Below are 7,152 nucleotides of genomic sequence, written 5' to 3'. Positions count from 1 at the left end.
AACCGCTGAAGAGAATCTTTGGTGCTGTTTCATTATATCCATGATTTAATTTATTTATATTTTAATTACACATTCTTGATTTTTGTATGTATGTGAGTGCGCGTGTCTGTCTGGTGCTACAGTCACACCTTAAAAAATTCCGGAGAGGTGTGATTAAATAATGTGAACTATTTGTTTCCCAGTGTTAATTTCCCTGGGTGCTTTTTTTCTGCCCTTTGGGGCCCAGACTCCATTGCCACAAGAGAAGGAACTGGAAGAACTCTACCTATTCAGTCACATCTGTTTTACTGTAAAATATGGAAATGGGTAAAGTCATTTAGCTGATTCTCTTCCACCTAGGGATTACAAATAGGAAAATCTATTTTAGAAAAATATATCCAGATTTCTCTGAATTGTTTGGTGTGAACATAAATCTGCAATTGCTTGGAAACACAGACCTTCTGTTCTCCAGATGCAGCTCAGCTGAATACAACACGTGCTGTTACATCAAGGAGTCCAGATTTCGTGCTAGGCAGCATTCCCACTAAGGCTGTCAAAAGCAGCATGCTTGGAGAGAGACCTGGCTGGATCTGCTTTGCACCGGGAACTTCTTCAGTTACTGCTGACCAGTAACTTCCGTAGCGGATTGGAACTCGAGCAGTGGGCCCTGACTGTCCAGCTGCCAGTGTGACACTTGGTAGACAATCAGTGTGATCTTTGCTTGTACTTGAGGCAGCAGGGCAAACTGCAGCATAGTCTGAAGAACTACAGTGAGAAACAGTCACGCTCTCCACGTCACGCTCCATCAGTGAGGAACAGGACAGCAGGAAGGGACAGTGAAGAGCAGCAGTTCCTTACAGAAGTATCAGATCACATCGTAAAGCTCTCGCTCCCCAGTCGAGAGGTTGTGCGATCGATACCTGAGGTCTCCCTTTTCCTCCCCTCACTACTTTCAAGCGTTATTTTTTCTTGCTCCTGTCAACAGCACTTCCCTTCCTTCCTTCAGTCACCAGCCCTACGTTTTCTGCTCTTTTAGAAAAGGGGTTCTTGCCGACTTGTGTTTTGTCTAAAATTAGGGTAACTGCCTGCACGAGGAAAAGAGGAATGTTTGCCAGGGGGTTTTAAAGAATAAAACACGAGCACGCTGACAGATACCGCGGTTTCTTCTGACCGTTGGCTGTGCTACAACTTCAGTGCCCTCTTTAGAGCACCTTACACTGTGGAGCTGTTTTACATTTAGACGCATTTTTTCTGTAGCCATTTTGTAAGGGTTGAAATTAATCAGTTTTAAGAAGCACACGCTCAGTGTGAGTGACTGAAGATGTTAATGTGGATCACAGATGAGTTTGGAGTTTTTTTAAGTGCAAGTTATTTTCGTATCATGGGTTGAGTGAAATTGTGAGAGATTGAAGGACATTTGAAACTCAGGTTTGAACAAGTGGGTTGTGTCCATCCTAGCCCCAACAGGTACAGGGCAGCTGGAGAGACAGGAACTCCACGGGGAGCCGATCTTAGATGGACAACTGCACACTTCTACATCTTATAGACGATTTCTCTAACTTTTCGTATTGTTAAAAACTACCAAAAGAATACTCGCATTAAAATTCCATTCACTTGTAGGGGCCAGAAGTGAATTTTATCTCCTTTATTAGAGAATAACATCAGTGTGAGCTGCTTTTGTGATGACAGAGAGTTGAGAATGTAGTCTGCTCACTGAGGTTGTTGACATGTTTTATTTGCTGTATGAAATGGTACGTGTGACTAGCTCGGTATTTTCTTTCATCAACGAGACCGGTTTGGGAAGAAAACGTTGTGCTGCTGTCGGTGTTGGGTGTGTGAGCAAAAGCCTGGAGAATGCGGGCATCGATCCCGCTACCTCTCGCATGCTAAGCGAGCGCTCTACCATTTGAGCTAATTCCCCCTGTGTTCTGGTTTTTCGGGCGGAGTAACTTCTGCTGAATCACAGCTCGGCTGCCCCAGGAGAATGTTGAATCAGTCTGGTTGTTCACTAACACTGAATTATCACTGTTGAGTCAGTCTCGTGGTTTGTTAACAGTGAATTATCACTATATTTATATGGGAAGCCCATTACCTTAAAATTCAGACACGTGAGGAGCATGTTGATGCGTTTTCTGCTATGTTACTTTGATAGAACAATTCTTACCTCCATGAACAAAGCCTTCTCTAGAGGTTATTTGGGAAGGTGAGAGAACTGTATTTTTTACCTCTGTTACAAGAGATTTGTAAATCTGGAAGGTAGACTGTTAGAAATTCCTGAGGGGCAATGAGACACTTCTTGTTTTGCAAGCCTTTTTATTTTCTTAGCCAAATTCGTGTTCTAATTAGCAGTATGTAAATGATAAATTCAGTGGTTTGAAGGTTCATGTTTATCATAGATTGTGGAAAGTGTTCATTTCTATCTTATAAGTTATGTTATCTCTACCTTTTTGTCTTGGTTTTGGTGATTCAGCTGAAATAGCATTGCATTTTAAATATATGGTGTTACAAAAATGTTTCAGAAATATAAAAATTCAGGTGTAGCCATACTAACTGACACAGTAAGAAGCACATCGGCAAATTAAATTAAAGTTATTAAATCAAGAAATGCTTTCTGGATTTAAAGAACGGAAATGTAGTTTACACTGAGAGCAGTGACACTGACATACTACTGAACAACAATGGTAATGAAAATGATGTAATAAAGGATTTCTCACTTGCTGTTTAAACGCAGGAAAGACAGTTCTGCTAGTAAAGTGAAATGTGTGCGGTAACCAAACCATACACGCACTGGCGGTTTTCCCAAATGGATTTGACTTTCTGGATGACAACATCCAGTCAAAAGAAAAGTGTCAGCTAATTCCAACCTACCTAAAGTAAACTAGTACTTTAGATCTGTCACAGTCCAGATTTAGGCCAAAATGCGCAACTAAAACCAGTGTCACTGCAAACCTTCTCCTAGAAATTAAATATTCTCCTGCCTTACTTCAGTCTCTGCACAGCAATAAATAAAAATTTGTTCTTACCATTTCTTGCAGGACATTGTAACTTACTTCTCCTCATTCGAGTAAACTCGAGGGAGAAAACAAATACGCAGAAGTGGTTTCAGTCCTTCTTGCAGGCACACATCTTAGGCTCAGGGATGTCCCACTGCATATCTGCAGCTGGTGTCTTTCCATATCATATTTCACAAGGTTCAGCAATATGTACAGTTTTCTTTATCCACCCTGCGCAGTCTGAGCCACTATGAAAGTGGCAGGTTACCTCTCCCTGCTTTTTGCCCCCAAATCTCACTCTGCTGTCGCTGAAAAGGTCTAAACATGGGACAATTCAGCTGACAGAAAACCTGTTTATTTGATGTCAAAGTCAGGTAAGGGTGAGGAAGGACTTCTGCAATAGTACTGTTGTCAGTGAATAAAGTGTGTATTTCATCTAATTGACAGCCCTTTGTTTTGTGATCTTGAATTTGCTGTGATTGCTAAGTTTTCATGTAAGATGGTGAGTAAAAATTTGTGGGAGAACTTCCTTACCTACATGGCTGAAAATAACCTGACCTCCTTACTCCCATTTCTCTTTCTCTAGCGTGTTTCAGCTGGGAAGGCTTTGTGTCCACGTGCTGTCATTTAACATAGATCGTTTTGATGCATCTCTTTGGCAACGCTAACGTAAACTGATATAAGCTCGTTTAATCAGGTCTGACTTTTGCTTTCCAGATGGTCTTTTGAGGGGATGTCAGCGCAAATGCGAGTTTTGTGTTACCTCCAAGCCGTTCCGCTGCACAGTCTGTGATGTGACATCTCTCAGGGCCGAGGCAGCTACCTCTCCAAAGAAGAGTAAATGCAGTGTGAGTCAGGTGGCACTGAAAGGCCGCAGGTCCTGAGCTTGTCAGGCAAGTTACCATGACGCGCCTTACCACGGCCCTTGAGGCGTTTGTCGTCTTGGACAAAATATTAACAAGGTCACAGTCAAATGGTAGTAAGTGTGAACGGCTGCTCTGGGGTCTCTGCCTGTGACAAAGGAAGAGAGTGTGTGTATAGGGGGTGTTTATTGAACTCTATGGCTACAGCGTAGGAGCGCGAATTGTGGGCGGGGAATTAGCTCAAATGGTAGAGCGCTCGCTTAGCATGCGAGAGGTAGCGGGATCGATGCCCGCATTCTCCAGGCTTTTGTTCGTGGTGGGAAATAAAAAAACAGTTAACTACAAAAGAGGTTTTCATGTATTAAACTGGAATTTCAAAGTAAACCAAATTCTTTTATTTTACATGTATATGGTTTATTTCTTAAATGCTGCCATATAATTAACTAGAATGAATTTAATAAATTAACTCATATTAAAAAGGGATCGATGCCCGCATTCTCCAGGCTTTTGTTCGTGGTGGGAAATAAAAAAACAGTTAACTACAAAAGAGGTTTTCATGTATTAAACTGGAATTTCAAAGTAAACCAAATTCTTTTATTTTACATGTATATGGTTTATTTCTTAAATGCTGCCATATAATTAACTAGAATGAATTTAATAAATTAACTCATATTAAAAAAAAAAAAGATAAATAGAAACTGACATTTCCAGGGAGAAAATCAAATGCCAAAACATACCTTCTCTCACGAACTGCAAGTGATAAACTTTTTTTTAAATCTTATACACCTGGAAAACATGTCTTTTCTGGTTTGTCTTGTTTCTTAATACTTCATTTGGAAACGCTAAATGAAATACTACAAATTTATTATTATTTGACACCGGGTTTGGAATCGAAGTTGAATGTGTTGTTGTTTGTGAATAGAGAGACTGGAGCAAGAAAGAGAACTGTGTTACCTGCATGGCAGTGGGAATTTAAATACACCCTGAAGATTGGAGTTTTGAGATGTGTGTTTTCAGGGAGAGGGAGGGGAATTAGCTCAAATGGTAGAGCGCTCGCTTAGCATGCGAGAGGTAGCGGGATCGATGCCCGCATTCTCCAGGCTTTTGCTCCAACAGGAATTGTCGTAACTAGAAGTAGAAAGTACCAAAACAAAATACGTATCTATTTTGGTATTTTTTTTTTTTCAATTTGGGGTAAACTGTATGGTTTTCTTCCTTCTGTCCTTCCTCTGTGTGCTTTACTACCAAAATCAAGCATGTATAATGGCATATGTCAATCCTCTGTTGTAACTTCTGACTCTTGCTTGTCAGCTTAAGTCAAATTTGGCCGAAGGAGAATTCTGCAATATGACATTTTTCCAGGCTTTATGAAAAACACTGGATGAACGATGGTCAGAGGCCTGAATCAGCGTGTCTTTTTGATCAGACAGTGGAAAATAGCAGTTTAGACTTCCACGTCTGTCTGTCGGGAATATCTAAGGATGAGCCTTTTCAGAGAAAGAATACCTTTCCTGCTTTTAGGATGACCACTGACTATTCAAAGATCTCTTCAAATAAGAAGTGAGTCAATTCTTTTTGTTTGTTTTTCTCTGTTAGTTGTCATGAAGTGAAGGCAGAGTACACGGTTTGGAATATTTCTCAGTAACATCCACCTTCAGGTTTTGCCAAAAGGGTTGTGCAAGGGTTCTAACCTGCTTGTTGCACTTAGAATGGACAGCATAAAGCAGCTGTGCTGCTTTGTACAGCTGAAGAAGGTCTACATAGCATTGTACTTTCCTGTAGAAAAAAAAAAAAAGGCTTTTCAGGATCTTTAAGAATCAGTCACAAAAAATCTTGCACCAGGACTGTAATAAAGTTAACCTCTTAAAATTGAGGGAGGGTAAGAAGCTCCTCTACTTCCTAACATTTCTTTTAGAGGTCTTTAGAGATCCTCTCTCATATATCTTCCACAGAAGAAAGCTGAGTAGCTTTCCTATGCTTAGTTGTTTGTATTTTTAAGAGTCTAGATATTACTATACCTAGTATTTTTCAATACACAAGGCTAAGAAAGACTGTATTGCGCTTGCTTCACAGCTAGAAAGGTTTTAATTACTACATGCAACCTTACGATTTTTCTTGTATTCTACCTGAAGCATTTGATGTTTGGTTAAGACTAACAAGAGTCTTAACTAGATGCATTGCAAATCTGATCCTTTTAGCACTACTAAAAACCTGCTTCATACTGGAGAAAAACAATTTATATGATAATGGTTGAGCAATAGTTGGACCACAAAACCACATCAAAACTGGGGGTGTTTTAATCATGTTTATAAAAGAAACAATTTAACCTGAAGATGTAGTAAGACCTTCAGAACAGATTTTGTGGGTATTACAGTGGTTCCCTGATAAGATTTCCACTTATGAAATGCGGTAATTGGAAACTCTGCGCTTTATTAGACAAGAGGCTCAAATTCAGGCAAAAGCAATCCAAACCCAGTCCTACCTTACACCACTGAGAGGTGGGACATGATCGGGATTTGCTAAACAAACCAAGTGAATGTTTTCTCTGCATTCAATAGAAAAGACACTGAGAGAGAATGCTTTAGAGATCTACGAAATAACGAAATAGTTATTATATAAATACAATTAGTAGGCCTGCTCAGATTTTATAAGCTACTATTCTTCATAGTAGCAAATACAGTGCTCTTATTTTCCTTATCAATTTGGAGCCCACAGATGCCAGTCATAAGGGGAGTTTGGTTGTGCTTGTTGTATAGGCAATCTCTACTCAAAACCTTACAGCCCACAATTAACTAGCTTTTTGGTTTCAAGCATGAAACAATTCAAGCTGGTGCCAGGCTGTCTGTAAACATTATTGAAAGGTGGCTGTGCAAACTGAGAATCAGATGATAGCCTTGTTACTGTCAGTTTACCTCACAGATGATGGAACCCATCCTTTTTAAGTATAAATTTTTACCAGACTACACGTGGCCTTGTTGAGTCAGAAAAAAACCACAAAACACTTACTTTCTTCAGTCTGTATTGCTGTATCCAGACAGCAAGTTACATAGCAGCTCTCATTATGAAATTAGGTAACAGTGCAAAAGTGGCATAGAATTGCTTCCCTGGGCAGCTATTTGACGTGCTGTCTCTAGTGCACTTTCTTCTTTTCCTGAGATAGTCCTGGCCTTTCTAGGAAGGTAAATCTACCATTCCAAAATCACCAAAGGTAAGACTGACGTTTGATGAGGTCACCTGGAACTTGGTCTGAAGGAGCACATTATCTCAGTGATGATGGGCATGAGATAATCTTGACATGTGTCTCCCCTCTGTTCCTG

The 7,152-nt window shown here is 40.1% G+C and overlaps 3 non-coding genes across 3 annotated transcripts; 2 read left to right on the top strand and 1 right to left on the bottom strand.

Moving 5' to 3' along the window:
- Window positions 1-1,827: 1,827 nt before the first annotated feature.
- TRNAA-AGC lies at window positions 1,828-1,900 on the bottom strand. The gene has a single exon. It is a non-coding gene; the product is annotated as a tRNA-Ala (tRNA).
- A 2,164-nt stretch (window positions 1,901-4,064) lies between these two features.
- Window positions 4,065-4,137, top strand: TRNAA-AGC. Its single transcript has one exon. It is a non-coding gene; the product is annotated as a tRNA-Ala (tRNA).
- A 724-nt stretch (window positions 4,138-4,861) lies between these two features.
- On the top strand, window positions 4,862-4,934 carry TRNAA-AGC. The gene has a single exon. It is a non-coding gene; the product is annotated as a tRNA-Ala (tRNA).
- The last annotated feature ends 2,218 nt before the right edge of the window (window positions 4,935-7,152 follow it).

Source organism: Buceros rhinoceros, unplaced genomic scaffold, assembly GCF_000710305.1.
Source record: "Buceros rhinoceros silvestris isolate BGI_N320 unplaced genomic scaffold, ASM71030v1 scaffold9144, whole genome shotgun sequence".
Taxonomy (NCBI): Eukaryota; Metazoa; Chordata; class Aves; order Bucerotiformes; family Bucerotidae; genus Buceros; species Buceros rhinoceros.
Note: the sequence above shows the minus strand (reverse complement) of the source record. Positions and strands in the feature narration are given on the sequence as shown.